The sequence below is a fragment of the Poecilia reticulata genome, chromosome 14 (genome assembly GCF_904066995.2).
Source record: "Poecilia reticulata chromosome 14, P_reticulata-male-v2, whole genome shotgun sequence".
In the NCBI taxonomy this organism is placed as follows: Eukaryota; Metazoa; Chordata; class Actinopteri; order Cyprinodontiformes; family Poeciliidae; genus Poecilia; species Poecilia reticulata.
In genome coordinates this window covers 13,899,381-13,914,881 of record NC_088843.1, presented here as the reverse complement: position 1 = coordinate 13,914,881, position 15,501 = coordinate 13,899,381, and the positions used below count along the sequence as shown (strand labels likewise).

General features: G+C 38.2%; 1 protein-coding gene across 2 annotated transcripts in view; it reads left to right on the top strand.

Moving 5' to 3' along the window:
• The window catches only part of pcdh1a (protocadherin 1a), a 127,988-nt gene that overhangs the window by 38,879 nt on the left and 73,608 nt on the right, over window positions 1-15,501 (top strand). The gene's annotated exons all lie outside the window — the stretch shown is intronic.

Sequence of the window (15,501 nt, the reverse complement as noted above, 5' to 3'; positions counted from 1 at the left end):
ATGTTTTAAAAAAAAAGAAAGTTGACTCTAATGAAATGTGACATATTAGAACAGAAGGAACTCCGAGCCACATCCTGCTGGCAAATACCATTTACCAAATAACCACATTTTCTTACTGTAGACTCAGTAGATCATAGAGGATTATTTTCAATTATACATTGTCTAAGTACATAAGAATTATTCCTGTTGAACCCAAAGAGAGTTGGATATAAATTGACCAAAACTGCAAAGAAACAAGTGCCATAGAGGCAAAATGATAAACACCGGCACCAAAAAGAGGAAGATTTAATAGAAACATTCTCTAAAGCAGCTGTAAGTAATACAACTGTTTGCACCTCTTTCCCTAAAGTCAATGTCACATCTCAAAATAAGCTGCAGGGCAATTCAAATTCACCAAAGTTGTTGGTGTCCAAATTCAAAGATGAAAAAAAAACTCATTTGTTTGACAAATCACAGCCCCATTTTTCACCAAACCTGTTGCTAAAAATGTTCTGCCACAAGGTGCCAATGTCAGTTTGAAGAAGACATCCTGCATTATGAGTCAGATGTGTGTTACAAGAGTGTAAAATCACAAAACCCATCTGTCAAGAATTATTTTCTTCAACTGTGTATTAGTCTCAGATTTGATCCAGACACCTTCATTTCATCTGCTTCCAATACCAATGTTTCACAATCTGATTCTTTTATTGACAAATTGAGTGCTGCTTTTTTTGTGATGCTGTTCTATAAGTTGCTCTCTTGGTGGCTGCGGGTTGTGATGACTGAAAGTAAATAAATGTTCTGATATGCGTTACATGTCAGAAATGTGTTTTTGACAAACATATTTTTGGACTCTTCTGTTAGCAACACTTGTGTTCTTCCAAATTCTGAACTCTGAAAGATAAACTCCCCCTAAATACATTCATACTCACCAGCTCCAGGAGCAAATGTAGCTTTTTCACACCTGTCACCTATTATTTGAGTTCAATGCTTAGAGTAATTGTCAGCATCTCAAAAAGAAATATGCAAAACATCATTTTAAAACAGTCATGGAATCATATTAATTCTGGCAGAGAGAGAGTAAACAGAGCCACATCTGTGCAACACGTTACTTAAAATAACACAAAAATCAGCTTTTTAAAAATGTGTCTGCATTACTTATTTTTCGGTCGCTTTAGCACCATTTTCACATCGTGCTATCCACCACTCGAGAGGCTTTTGAAAGGATCTGCAAAATGGAAATCCTGATTATTGTCCGTGTGGTGGCTTTTGAATTCATAATAAGTAATCATTTTGTAAAAATGGCTTGATTTTACTCCATCATTTCAACTATGGGAATGAATAACTTACTGTTATCATTGAGAATTTTAAATGTCGATGACTTCAGGGCTGTTTTTTTTTTCTTTTATGAAAGAAAGGAAAGAAATCGTCAAAAGGAAATAATCTCATTTATTCCTACACACTCAACACTTTGCATGTGAAGCAGAAGCTAATATTAGAATTTCTCCCAAAGTTTCATCTAATTAGAGGAACAGCAAAGACTTTCTCTCAACAGTCGTAACGCGGGGATGACACTTCGGTCAAGTTCAACGTTTGTGTCGCTGGAGGACATTTTGACGTGTCTAACATCACCTAGAAGATACGAAGCAATTACGCTCAGTTCAGTTTACATTCATTAACCGGTAGTACTTACGTCCCTAAGTAAGCCGAGTTTAAAACTTTTATGGAATAACAGAACAGCTGCTGTGAACAGAGCGTCAGTCTTTTGAGATTCTCACAATATAAACGCAGTGAAGCATTTTCTGTACTCTGTTGTTTTATCATACAGAGTAAATGAAAATGGCATGATCTCTTTTTTATTTAAAAAGATGTAACTTTTACAAAACTTCAAATTTGCAAACAAAGGTGCATGAAAACTAAGAAACTCTAGCAAGTAATATTTGGTACCCTCCAAAATTCATTTTTGTTGTATAGGTTGATTCCTCTCTAACAATTTAAGTAATTCAATTATGTATTGGATATAATTTAAGATTTTCTCTGTAGATTTTAGTGTTTCAGAAAACAGAAATTTATTTGCAGACCACTTATATACCATTAAGGAATGGTATATTATAAAGAATCTTGAACAGTACAAAAGCAATAGAGGCTGTTTTTCTTAGGAAGATAGCTGGAAGGAAAATCCTTCAAACAAAGCAAAAAGTACAAAACAAACAAAAAAAAAGGATTCCAGAGGAAATAATGGAATCCTTATGGAAGCAAACACCATGATGGGAATTATCATTCGTACAAACAATTCAGATAACTGCAGGAGCAGCAGAAACAACCTCACGGTTAGGTGCGGTAATTGCCTTACCTTACCTACACACACCCCAAACAGTTTGGGTTAATTACACTTGGTGAAGGATGCTTAGGCACATTACCCACAAGGGACCAAACATGCAATATGACTGCCAACCACACTGCCTTTTTCTGAGCCAAAGAAAGTATTTCCTAGCCTCCAACGGAGAGATTTTTTACTGAGGAAGCACCGCCACGGTACTCATTACAGGGCCCAGGTTGGGGTAGACACTCAGCCAATAAAAGTTTGTTGCATTCTGCCTGTGATGCATCCAGGAGTGCTATATCAGCACGCTGCCTCCAGTTTCATTGCAGGAGGTCCATATAGAGATGGAAGAGGGCCCACGGTCAAGCTGAGCCGCAAGCAGCTGTTCAGTATTTGCATTATGCCCACTCTAATTCAAACATTAATTCTTTCATGTGACGAATGCATAATGTAAGTTTTGCAAAGAATGACAGCGTAGTGGGTTCATGACTTGTAAATTTTGGTACTAAAAAGAAGCAAAAATAAAACAGATTATTATTTAGACATGTCCGTAGACAAAGTCTTTGACTGGAGGCTATAGGTTGCAACTGTTAGTGGGACATACATTTGATTAAGCTCAGTGAGCATGGCCACACAGGCAGATATAACATTATGTGCACTGTTGCATGGGTGCATCCTCCTCTCCAGCGAGGCCAGGTGCTGGCAGAGGTTGGAGCCTACATTGCGATGGGCGTTTGGCTCAGGAAGGAGAGGAATCTGGGGCTGGGTTGTGGGCCAGTTCGCGTCCTTGCAGTTATGAAGGAGAAACAAACTGATCTGACAGTGACAAATGAACCATCTCCTCTTCTCCAACTGCCACTTTTGTGCCTCTAAGACTTCTTTTTCACCCTTAGTCTCCTCTGCGCTTCCCTAGCCATTTTCTTCTCAAGCACCCTCAACCTCTCGCAATTTTTTTTTTCAGTGAGTTTTCTGTGTCATATTTTTTTTTTAACTTTTTGTTTTGTTCTCCCTGTAATGCACACACACACTGCTTCGCCTTTGACTTTTACCTTCCTTATTTTTCTTTCTCTCTGCAGCTTCAGAAATATCTCAGTTTTTTTTTTTTTTTTTGCTTTTTCTTTTTTGGTAAAGATAATTCTATCTGGTTAAGGGATTATGTAGTCCATTGTTGTGGATAAATTCATCCTCACACACTATAATTACTTCAAGCTTTTGTTTCATGTCTCCAATGGGGGCAAACCTGGTGTTTAAATATCATAAATTGCTTTTTACTTGTACCCACATTTTTATTATTTCGTTTGAGTGGAATTGTCGTAGCTGGGCACCATTAACCAGGAGACCCTGAAGTAGCATAGAGGATGAAGGCACAAGCTCATCAGTGATTATTGTTAAGGTTTAATCATTGACTTGCTCCTGTAATAGACCTTCTGCAGTGTTGAAATGAGATGCCAAGCAGAGAAGACAATTAATTGCATGACTTCCTTTTGTACCCGCCCTCATCCCCTGTGCATTGGGCCGAAACCTGATAAGATACAGGCTTAGGGCCACCCTAATACATGAACACACTCGTCTGAGTACGTTGGCTTCATTGTGGCTCCATTGTGTGACTTCAGCTGTCTGGGTCAGGTAAACAGGAAGTAGCTACAGATCTTTGACTGCTTTGTGGGCTTTTAGAGTTTGTGATTTGTGAAGAACTGCACGGCATTTCATCCTCTTCACGTCTTCAGACGATTTCCTGGATTTTCATTTGCTGGGTGGTCAAAGCAGCAAGAGGAGATTGCTCAGGGTACTATGCATGCAAGAACTTGCCACTGGGGTGTTGCTGTATCAGATAAAATCTGAATAAAACTTATCGAAGCTTGTGGTTGTATCATGAGAAAATGCGAAACGTCATGTGATTTTGCAGGGTAATGAAAGAACAGGTCTGCAAATTAATATTTAAAGATAATAGATTCATTTTCCCTATGGTTTGCTTTTGTAGCAGTTGTTGTTGTCTGTTCGGTTGGCAGACTGACAAAAATACTAATACTGTATGTATAAATCAGGATATTACAGCTGCGATCCCGGAGCAATACCATTATAGTTTGATTGTTTCTGTCACTGCTGGTTTTCCCGCTCTGCACCAGACATAAATTCTATTCTAAACATTTATTTATGGAGCAAGCATACAAAACAATTGCAAAATAAACGCACCGCACGAGTTCCAATCTATCGTGTGCAATCTGCAGAAAATTGGGGACAAGTGTTAATATACCCTGAGCTCAGAAAAAATAAGAAAGAACAAAAGGTTGGCAGAAAGTTGCGCTCTCCCGATCAAAAGCTACTGAATGCAGAACCAATCCAAAAGTACATTAAGATAAAAGTGGTCAAGTGTATTGCAATCAATGGGAAAACACCTCGGGGAATGGCCTGATACAGTTTGGTGGCAGCCCTTAAGGCATCGTGGCATTTTACTTTTAATTCACAATCCTACAAAGAAAATTTAAGCACCACAAGAACATCAAGTCTCCTTCTTCGCCATGATAATTGACACACAGCTACAAGTTTCTCTTAAAGGCACGCTTACACACATTTTCTGCACACCTCTGACCAAAATCAATATAATTTACAGTGGCACCTCACCTCCAAGACGCCTCGAATTCTAGATTAACATCTGTCCTTGTATTCCCAGCTTTTTTTATTTTAAAGAAGAAGGGGGCGGGGGGGACAATCTTTATAGGCCTCATACAAATAAGAACAACATTATATTAAGCAGTGACTCCAAATGCTGTGGTTAAATGGTGACTAACGTATTCTGCGGGAAATAAAAGAGAACACAGCTCATGCAGTTGTTTATGAACATTAAAAATGCATTGGTGCTCTAAATCATTATAATGCAAATTCTTAGTCCTTTAAGCAGCAGTGCACTGCAAACATTAGATGAGTGCAAATCCATCAGGCAGAGCTAAAAAAAATACAGTGCTCCGAATGTAATTGGAATAACAAATAGTAGAGTATGGTATTCAACATACGGTCAATATGGTGCAGTTGGAGTCAGAGTAAATAAAACAGCAAAATGTGCATGTCTGCTACACCATTTTCTTCTTGGCAGTCACAGTCTGTCGGGCTATTAAGGAAACGACTCGTTGGGGGGGAGCGGGAAATATTAGAACCTCAAATAAGTCCTGTCAATCAATTAGAGGCAAAGATTAATTGAAAACGAGGCAAGTCATAATGTGTTCATAGGATTTCCATATTTCGTCTTCCCGTCTTTGTTATTAATTTTTTTTTTTGCGTGCATCGCTCAAGCGAATCCTACAAAACAGCATTGATTTATAAAAAAATCAGATTTCTGTCTCTTCCTGCTTTCTGCTAAGTGTCAGAACAAACAGAGCACTTAGAGTCAAGACTAAAGCACTGCAGTGTGGAATTTCAGCTCTCAACATAATGACTCTCTGAGGCGGCAGCAGCGGCGGCTCGCACTGGAAAAGGATTGTTTCTGGTTTGCAGTCATATGAAATGTCATCTGGAATTTGACAAGATATGAAGAAGCAATCCCCACTGAGAGCGTCACTGAACCGCACATTTTCTTATATTGTTCTCTTGTTCTAATCAAGCCCTTACGGGTGACCCATGTCATTGTGTGATAAAACTAATTATTTGCCACAAGAATTATTGTGAGCCGTGCTGTCTCGAGGTCAGAATAACTGGCAGCCTTCTAATACTATTAAGCTGATTATTTTATTCTTTTTTTTTTTTTTTGTCCCTGGCCAGGAATGCTGTTAACATCACAAAGCCAGCTTCTCCTCTCCTGTTTTCTATTAGTTCTTCATTATCCTTTTTAAGATATAAAAAAAAACTCCCTTTTAATGTGTGTTTGTGTAATTCTCTGGTGTGTTAATAAATGCGATCCGCCGACAAAAAAAAAGATTAGAAGGCGATATTTGCGAAAACAGATGCTTACATTTTAATTTTAAGCTGTCATTTTAAAGCCATGAAAATATCTGCATGAAACGTTTCTTCGCTTATCGCTGGAAGACGCTTTTGGTAACACATCTGTTCATTTATTTATTTGCAGCTATCATGGGTTTTGCAGACATCTGGCTCGTTTTTGGATGCAGGCCTTTCTGGAGCGCTCCCTAAGGCGCCTGTCCATTTTTTATTTCTGACTTTGTTGCTACTACTACACCAACTATAATGTTTCTGTGCAATTAGAGTTTGCTGGCATCCAAAATGGTGAAACGTTATCTTAGCCCCCCTTTGAAGTCTTTCTCAAGGTTGCACTGTTCAAGTACATTGAAAAAAAAAGAAAAAAAACTGCTGCGATCATAGTGACCTGATCAAATGATAGTATTACATCTTTTTTCTTTGATAATTTATTTGTAGCCTTTTTCTTCGTAGATAAACCTCAGTAATAGTGGACATCAATGTCTCAGTTTCAGACTAGTAAAACGTAGCGTGTCTCTAAAAAAAAAAAAACTACTGCCCGAAAAAAAATATATATATCACTGAATGTAACTTAGAAAGAAGAGACAAAGAAATAGAGATGTCATGTGTTGTATATTGTGCTCCAGCTGCTGGGAAGTTTGGTAGCACAGCTGGACTGAGTGGGGGATTGCTGGGTGGTAGGGGGGGCTGCATTAATAGCCTCTTTTACTTACTGTAGCACATTGATATTTCCATGACTGCACTGTTTGAGCTTCAGGGCACCCTACAGTAAGACAATTGTCCGGCATCAGCTCGGGCAGTTTACATCCACTGCTGCACACTAAACTATGTATAGTTTTTGAAAATATGCATCTCATGTTGCCGAATGGGAACTCTGCCTAAAGACTGCTGTTGCTCTGCTAACCGCATCTAAAATGTATAAGGTTCTTGAATTTAGTGTCTGTCATGGTGATACATTTAAGCTAATATTTTGCCACCATAAGTTATAAAGCATATTTTCTGTTTGCAGGGATAACACTTTGACGTTTTTTTTCTTCTTTCATCGTTAAAAGATGCGATGGACTGTCAATGTTTTTCTTTTTTTTAGTGTTTGGTTGTAAAATATCTTATTCTGATAGCACCTGACCTTAAGAGAACATGTTTTTCTTGGTATCTCATAACAAATAGATCAACCATTTGTATTTCTTTCAGTATTTTATGATTCATTATTCAACCTTTGTTGGTTTTTTCCTGTGTGACAGACATAATATTACACTTAATTGCTGAAATGAGAAGACTTAAAAGATGCTGGCATGAAAGAAGTTATTAAAGAAAAAAATAGATGCTGAAATGAATTGATATTTTAGATGAATATCTGCATTTCTTTCTTTAAACTATGTAGTTTTCCAGTGTCTATATAGACTTTCAATTACCCTAGTCCTACCGCTGCAGTCAAGCGTTTATGAATGTCAGTGACTTTTCTTTTGTTCATTATGCCATTTAGCATGCATTTTAAAACTGAATGATGTGCAATTATATTGACCACAGGTAATTCGGGCAATAGAATCAAAATAAGGTACTTCAAAAAGGCCAACAACCATTGAAAACAACAACAAAAAAACAGTTAAGCAGACAATTTTAATAAGTCATCAGATTCAAAATGTTATTTGTCAACCTTTGTGTTAATTCAAACATGATGATCATATTTAAACCGGGTGCTTTTCACCATTCCCAACCTACATTCTCTGTAGATCGTCGTTGTCTGGAGTTGTTTATGTGAGCTTTGCTGGACATCTTGATCAGATTCCACGCAAAGGCGCATTGGAGTCGGATTGTGTGTTGTTAAAAATGTAATATTTTTGCAAAAGCTTGCAGTTAAAATCCATACTCCCCTACACAGTTGTTGAGTCAGCTAATATATTCTCTCTACTCAATGTCAGAAGGTAAAATATTATAGTAACAGGTTGGTGAACAGTTGGCTATGCAATTTCCTTTGGTGCAAAAAAGTTAAATGCAAGCTGATAACATAATGTCCCTTAAAAATACAATTAGTGTTTTACATCACTATGTTTATCGGTAATACAAACCATCAAATGGGCCAATAAATAGGTGGTAATACTATATTCCTGAGCATAGCAATCATATTTGACAAAAACAAATAAATAAAAAATTCAGGGCTGCTCAGGAAGTTCCAACTTTCCAAGTTGTAATTTCAACTTCAGGGGATGCTCTTGACTTTCCAGCACTGGGAAAATGTAACAGAGTACAAAGAGAACCAAACATTGCCAAGTATCACATAGCGCTATGCCAGTTGACAACAATAAGTAACAAAAACATTATAATTTATGAAAACCCTTTTGCTTTACAGAAATCCTGAACAAAGGTGAATTCCTTGTTTAGTAAAAGCACAGTTCATTTCTCATCCAGTTCACTTCCTAACTGGAGAGGGTAGAAACTTCATGAAAAAGTCCAGTCGAGCCGCACCGCTGAATCTCGTTCAGCTGCAGGGAGATACAAAATTGAGGGAGCAGAGCAGGTAGACGACAACAAAGTCGGTCCACATTTCACCACTTACAGCTGTGAAACAAGTTATTTTGACTCGACCAAAACCTCACACATTAAAAGTTTCATCAAAACCCCTTACTTCCTCCCCAACCATTTGATCACAGAAAGATTCCCCTAGCTTTTTTCTTTTTAAAAAAAAAGGTATTGCAAGATTCTCAGCAAGAAATGCTAATCTACAAAAGGCATATTTTGCTTTTTGAGCTGAAGGTATGAATACGAAAAAAAAAAAAAAGATCTCCTGTTACTGGATTTGCACAGATGATACACAATCACTGTGGTATATTTGTTATCTGACAGGCGCTGTGTACGTCCTCACTCAGTCGTGCATTCCCTTTGAGTATTTCCACCTTGTTAAGCGGGTAGCACACAGTCTGCAGAGATGGATAAGCTCAAATACAACATAACAGAATCCCAAATATTTCAGGGTCTAGCTGTGAAAAGGCCCCTAACAGTATGTTAAAAATAGTCTCGTCTGACTTTAATAGCGATTCTGTATGAGCTGGATAAGCGGCAGTCTTAAATCAATGTGCTGCAAGTGAGTGATAAGCCCCACATTTGACTGGAGCCCTCCGTAAAAGCACACGGCGATCATCTTGTGTTCGCAGTGCATGTAATGCCACGATTTCGACCCCAACTCTGTTCGAATTTCCTTAAGCGGACGGATTAATATTTGTGTTTTGAGTGCTGACCGCGGCTAGCGCTGAGAGGAGACTCGAATCAGTTCTGAACAAACATGCGCACCTCGGCGATGAGTAGCCGTGTTGTAATAACTCCTTTTCTTCTTCTCTTTTGTATTCATATCTGACTTAGGCTCGCCGCTCCACCGTGTGCAATATGAGACTGTGATAATAAGTAACGGTTTTCATCAAAACACTTTTGTCAAACGCACAGGAATATCTTCAGCTCTGTGTTGTTTTTTTGTTGTTGTTGTTGTTGTTTTTTTTTTAATACAGCCAATGTACGGATTTGTTTCAAACTATTTGCAATTAGCTTGATTCTGTGATTTTGTGGCTGTATCCCTCCAGCTGGGAGCTTGTTTGTGTCTTTCGGCTTGTCTGCCTCCCCGTCGGAAACAGTCATTGACTCAGAAACAATTACCCTTACGACTTGAAAATAATTCAATTAATTTCCTTCATTTCCTAAGTAATAATGCATAACAGAGTTCATTTGGCTCTCTCTTATAATATACATAAGGTTTTCATGAGAGAGCACGATTGCCTTCGGCTTCAGTTTTTTTCTGCTTTGCTGGAGACAGACTTCCTTAATCTTCTCCATTCATTTGAAATGATTTATGAGTCTGCTGGGAGATCTCACTTTGTTTATTGAAATGTCCAGTCAGGCGTAAGACAACAAAATAAGTTTACTTCGAGTATGCATGTACAGTTGAAAATATATATTTGCATACAACCGTTTTGTTTTGTTTTGTTTTTTCCCTGTCTGACTTGAGTCAGATAATTTAAACTTTCTTAAAGGGGCAGTATTGTGTAAAATCAACTTGTTTGAGCTTTACATCATGTTATGTTATTCCCTCATCCAAAACAAACCTGGAATGTTGCCTTGATTCTTCAATGCAGTGTTTCTCAACCTTCTTCGGGCCAGCGCCCCCCTAGCCTTTATCCAGGTCCCTCACCGCCCCCCACCAAAAAATTTGTAGGTTACTTTGCACTGACAATTATTTTATTATTAATGTTACTATCATTATTGTAGATGTTTTGAATCGGCGCACCGATTATGTTTTCCCGTACACTTCAGCGCGCCTTACGCTCCTTCGCCTCGCGCACATAACGGGGTAAATGTAGCGAGTTTTGCCCTAAACGTATCGGCGTCTGGAGGAGAGGGGGGGGAGGGGGGGAGCGTATGTTTCTACGCTCCTTCGTGGGGGCTGCCGATTTATGTTTTCGTATCCACCTGAATAATGTGTAGTTGCGCCCCTGCCCATGGCACTTCAACAATATTATTTCACCTTTTATCTGAAATAGTGTCTGTTTATTCTTGCCATACAGTCTCTGTATTAATTATTTCTCGAAAGGTCTTGCCATACCAGTTTATTCCTCTGTATTTACTTTAGTTTATTAGTTTATTCTTGCATTTTGTTCTTCATTCATTTCCATTTAGTTTCATTTGATTAGTATTATCCTCTCTTGGTTTATTGCTATGTCCACTTTAGTTTCTGTCCTGTTGCTAAATTTATTTGATCGTTTATTGACCATCAGTAATTTTCACTCATCACCTGCTGCGCCTCCTAATCGTCATGTGTTTCACATCATGTGTTGATTTTTCACTGTTCAGCGTCGGATTCTCTGTTTTTATGCCATAATTCACATCTAGTTCGTCGCTCCGTTTTATGTCCCGCTTCTCCTGTTTCAGAGTTTTGCACAATGTGCACGGCGTTTTTTTTGTGTGTTTTTTTTTAACTCCCTAAGGTGCAGGGCGATCGGGAAACATATCGATGGGGAAAAGGCAGACCGACATAAACCTTTTAAAACAACGGAAACAATTTCGGTATTCTGATTATTGAAATTTAAAAGTGCTGTGGTACCGTTGTTTTATCACACCCGTTTCATACCGAACCACTTACAGCACCGGTGTTAACGCTATAAAATGAACGCTCTCTATCGTGGTATCACCCATGGAGGGATTTCTTTATTTAAATGGGTTCATTTTTCAGAGAGATACAAAGTGAGGGCATCGTGATTTTAGGAATTATATGTTTATAAGAGCGATTTTCTGTTGTCCTTCCATGGAAGCGGGCAGCTTTCAAACGGAAATAAAACACTTTTTAATATAAATTGCTGCTTTGACATGATCACAAAACTGCTAAAACATATGTAGCCTACATAAAAACCAGACAAAGTGAATCACAGCAGCGTCATCAGCTGGTGTAACGCTGATCTGATGCGGAGCGGAGCCATTAAGCTACAAACACTGAATAGAAGAAGAGCTGCCATCGATACCGTTGCAGCCAAGCATGATTTAATGTTACACAATACAGTTTTACCAAGTTGCTCAAAGTCTAAACTGGTATTGTTGTGCATTTTAGGTGTAAAGTTTGCCTTCGAACAAACGCCCCCCAAAGGCATCCCAGCGCCCCCCTTTTGTAAAAATGTCCGCCAGCGCCCCCTGCCGTCCTCTGAACGCCCCCTGGGGGGCGGCACCGCCCACGTTGAGAACCGCTACTTTAATGCATGTTTGAGAAATCCTTGTATTGTCTCGTGGCAGCCATTCAGGGTTGTAAAAGGCTTTATTTTTCATTTTCATTTTTAAATTTGACAATTGACAAATGCCAGGTACAACTGCATGTCTGCTGAGTGTATAATACAAACTACTTTTCCATGCAAAATTATGTTAAAGGCTCAATGGAGGAGGAGCAGGAAGTGTCGGAAAGAGTAGGAGCTTCTTAAAGAGACCGAGGCCCAATTTCAAGGTATTAAATTCTTTTAAATCATGTTTGATATTTGCAACATTTTTATAACAACTGAAGGTAACATGGTTACTTTACTGTGCTGTAAAATGACACTGTTGTCAATTCTGCTGTCTTAATGGTCTTTACTCATAGTGCTACCACAGCCATACATCGTAATTAGGAAGGCATTTTCAAGCTTGTAAACTTCTGCTTTTTTTTAACAATTATAACATATGTTAGTTACCATGAACAAATACCCCAATTTTGGTCTTAGAGCCCCCAAGACACTTCTGCAAAAATTAACTCATTTGTCCCTGACTGCACAACAATTTTTCAATTTCTTGTAGAGTATTGGTTTCTTCCTCATTGCGTGACCTTTCAGCTCGTGTTGGTAAAAGACTCTTTTCACTGTATTTAATATGATGGTCTCTTAATGGTTTCATTCAACTTCTTCACAAGGTTTTTTTTGCTTTCATTCTCGGCATGATACACATATTTCGCAACAAAACTCCTTCATATCTGACACAAAGAACCGCTGATCTTCCTGAACGATATGATGGCACAACATTCCCATGGTGTGCTTATGCTTCTTTAAAATATTTGAGCAGTCAAAATATTGGAGGCATCTGGAATTTGTGCCCAAGTCTTACAATTCTCTTCCTTGCATCTTCACATTTATCAGATGCCTATGAGATAATCGTGAAGACTTTCAGAAATTGTTTTAATGATACTAATTGGGAACTTATGGAAACTAATGAAATTAAAGAAAGTAAAAAAAAAATAAAATAAAAATCTAAATCAATCTTTCATTGTAGGGTAATTTAGCAGATCCTAACTGACCTAAGGCAAAAAAAAAAAATTATCTAATCCACCCATCCAGCCATTTTTTTTATTTTTATCTCTGCTTATTAGACTTGTTGCCTTTGCAGTATTATGTAACTTTCTATGTATATTATTGCTTTCTTTCTCTTTTAGGTGACCAGTAACCACAGCGGTAATTGAACATTTCTGGAATGAGATCAAGCCTCAGACATTCACTCTCAATCTGATGTGTGCGTGTGTGTGTGTGTGTGTGTGCGTGTGCGTGTGTGTGTGTGTGTGTGTGCGTACGTATGCATGTGTTTACATATATATGTTAGAGCCATAACAGCTTGACACCTCTAATCTACATCTTGATGACATTTGCTGTTTTGTAAAGACTCCCAAGCCGATGGAATATCCTTGCAGAGCCCAAGAAATTCATGGGACTCGGCGCTCACTGACAATATTTGATGTAATGTGAGCGTTTCATCAGCTCAGTCTTTTTCCTTCCCTGAAGTCACCCCTTCCCTCTTATCAAAGGTTTGTCATTTCCTGTAGGATAAGATCAGAGGTTACATGATGTTGCTGTGATGCCCGCTGGTGTTGGTCATAAGTGTTTCCCTCACTAAAAGAATCCAGGAAAGTTTTGCCTGCCTTGGGCTCATCTGTTCATCACTGATATAAGCACTTCCAGAGGCTTGTTCTTTGCTCTGATATGCAAGGCTTCCTGTAATGTCTCCACCAGTTAGGATAAAGCATGCAACAAGAGCTTCATGGAGGCCTCACAGAAACAGACAACTTTTTTTTTTTTTTTTTTACTGTTTTTGGAAGTGCATGACCCAGTTACAGATCATCCATGCATGATTTTTTATTTAAACCGGGGAGGCAGTTTGAGGGACAAACACTATCAAATTACAGAAATAAATAAGAAGTTTCATTTTCCGATGACTAGATATTGATTATTTAGACAAATGGAAACTGAAATGGCCCTTTTTGTATGTGGAATATCAAAATGTTGGAAAGTTCTATGTATAATTTATAGAATAATAGCCTCTCTGTGCATCCAGATGTGTCATTTAAAATCTGGTGGAAGCTTCTATTCCATATATTTGAATTTACTGCTCTGCAGTGGTGGGCAGAATGGATACAGTAATCCAACTAAGCCTTTCTCCAGGTACCAACAAATTGTTGATTTACTTTAGTAATTCTATCAGTTTGAGTGCTTCCAGGCATAAATGTGTTTCAGAAAAAAAAATCTTAACTGCATAGGCAGACTTAAACTAGGTGAACTCATACATTTTACATTTGAAACTTTTGAGCTTTTTCTAGTACAATAGGCGCACTCACCACAGGAAACCACAACAATCTTTAAACTGTGAAAAGAAGATGGGACCAAAAAATCCTGATGAATCTTAAAGCATTGCCTCGTTTTGCAGTGGGGTAAGGAAAGTGACTGTGATGTTATTTATGTACAGACACTTATTTTTTTATTTCATGAAAGGACACAGATTCTAGCAATTCTAATGTATCTATAAGAACAATTAAAAACAACTAAACTCCTCCCCCCCCCAATATTTTGGATAAATTGAAAATTGAACTGCAAAAAACAGAGCAACCTTTTTTGTTATGCAGTCAGCTTTTTATCACCCAGAGAGGACCGTTCTGTCTTTTATCAGTGTCGCTGCATTAGAAAATGCTGGTGGTCTTTTAGAAGCCTCATATTTAAGGTAACGGTCAATTAACTCTACAGGGATCCCGCTGTTCCACCAGATGTCTGTTAGTAATGTGAACCATACTAGCCATGCTTCTTGTGCTAATCACAAATATAAGATAAATATAAGATGCAGAAGTCAAATTAAAATATCAATTCTGCAATTATTTAATCAATGTAAGAAGATATAAGTGAAATCCTGTTTAACCAGAGAGTCACAGATGTCTATTCTAGTACCACCGCAAGGAAATGAAGATGGGGCATTTAACTTTTCTAAAAATATATGTTATATATTTATTAAAGCTGTTACTATGTCACTAGAACAGTAAACAATGAGAGATAATCTGTGAAAAAAGTCTAGTTCCTCTTCCTTTTCCCAGTGCTAACTACAGAAATTCACAGCTCAGTCAGAAACAATCAGAGCCAGGAGGAGGATCTTAGTGCTCTCAATCATCATGGTGTACACGCTACTCACATCCTTCTGCTTGCTCTCTGCTATGCTTCAGCTTCTCTCCATCAACAGAAACGGCCACAACTGCTCAGACTAATTGGCATCGCCACCGATGATGGCAGATAAACAGCTGTTTCTCTGACATTAGCACAGACCTTCCTCTTGGCTCTGATTGGTTGTTTCTGACAGGGAGCGGTGCATTTCTTCAGAAGGCAATAGTACCACTGGGAGGAGAAGGAGGAACTAATGATTTCGCAGATTATCTGGCTCATATACTATCAGGACATTGAAACGATTTCAAAAAATATGTAAAATAACATTTTATTTAAAAAAAAGTTTAATAACTGAGCACAATAATGGAA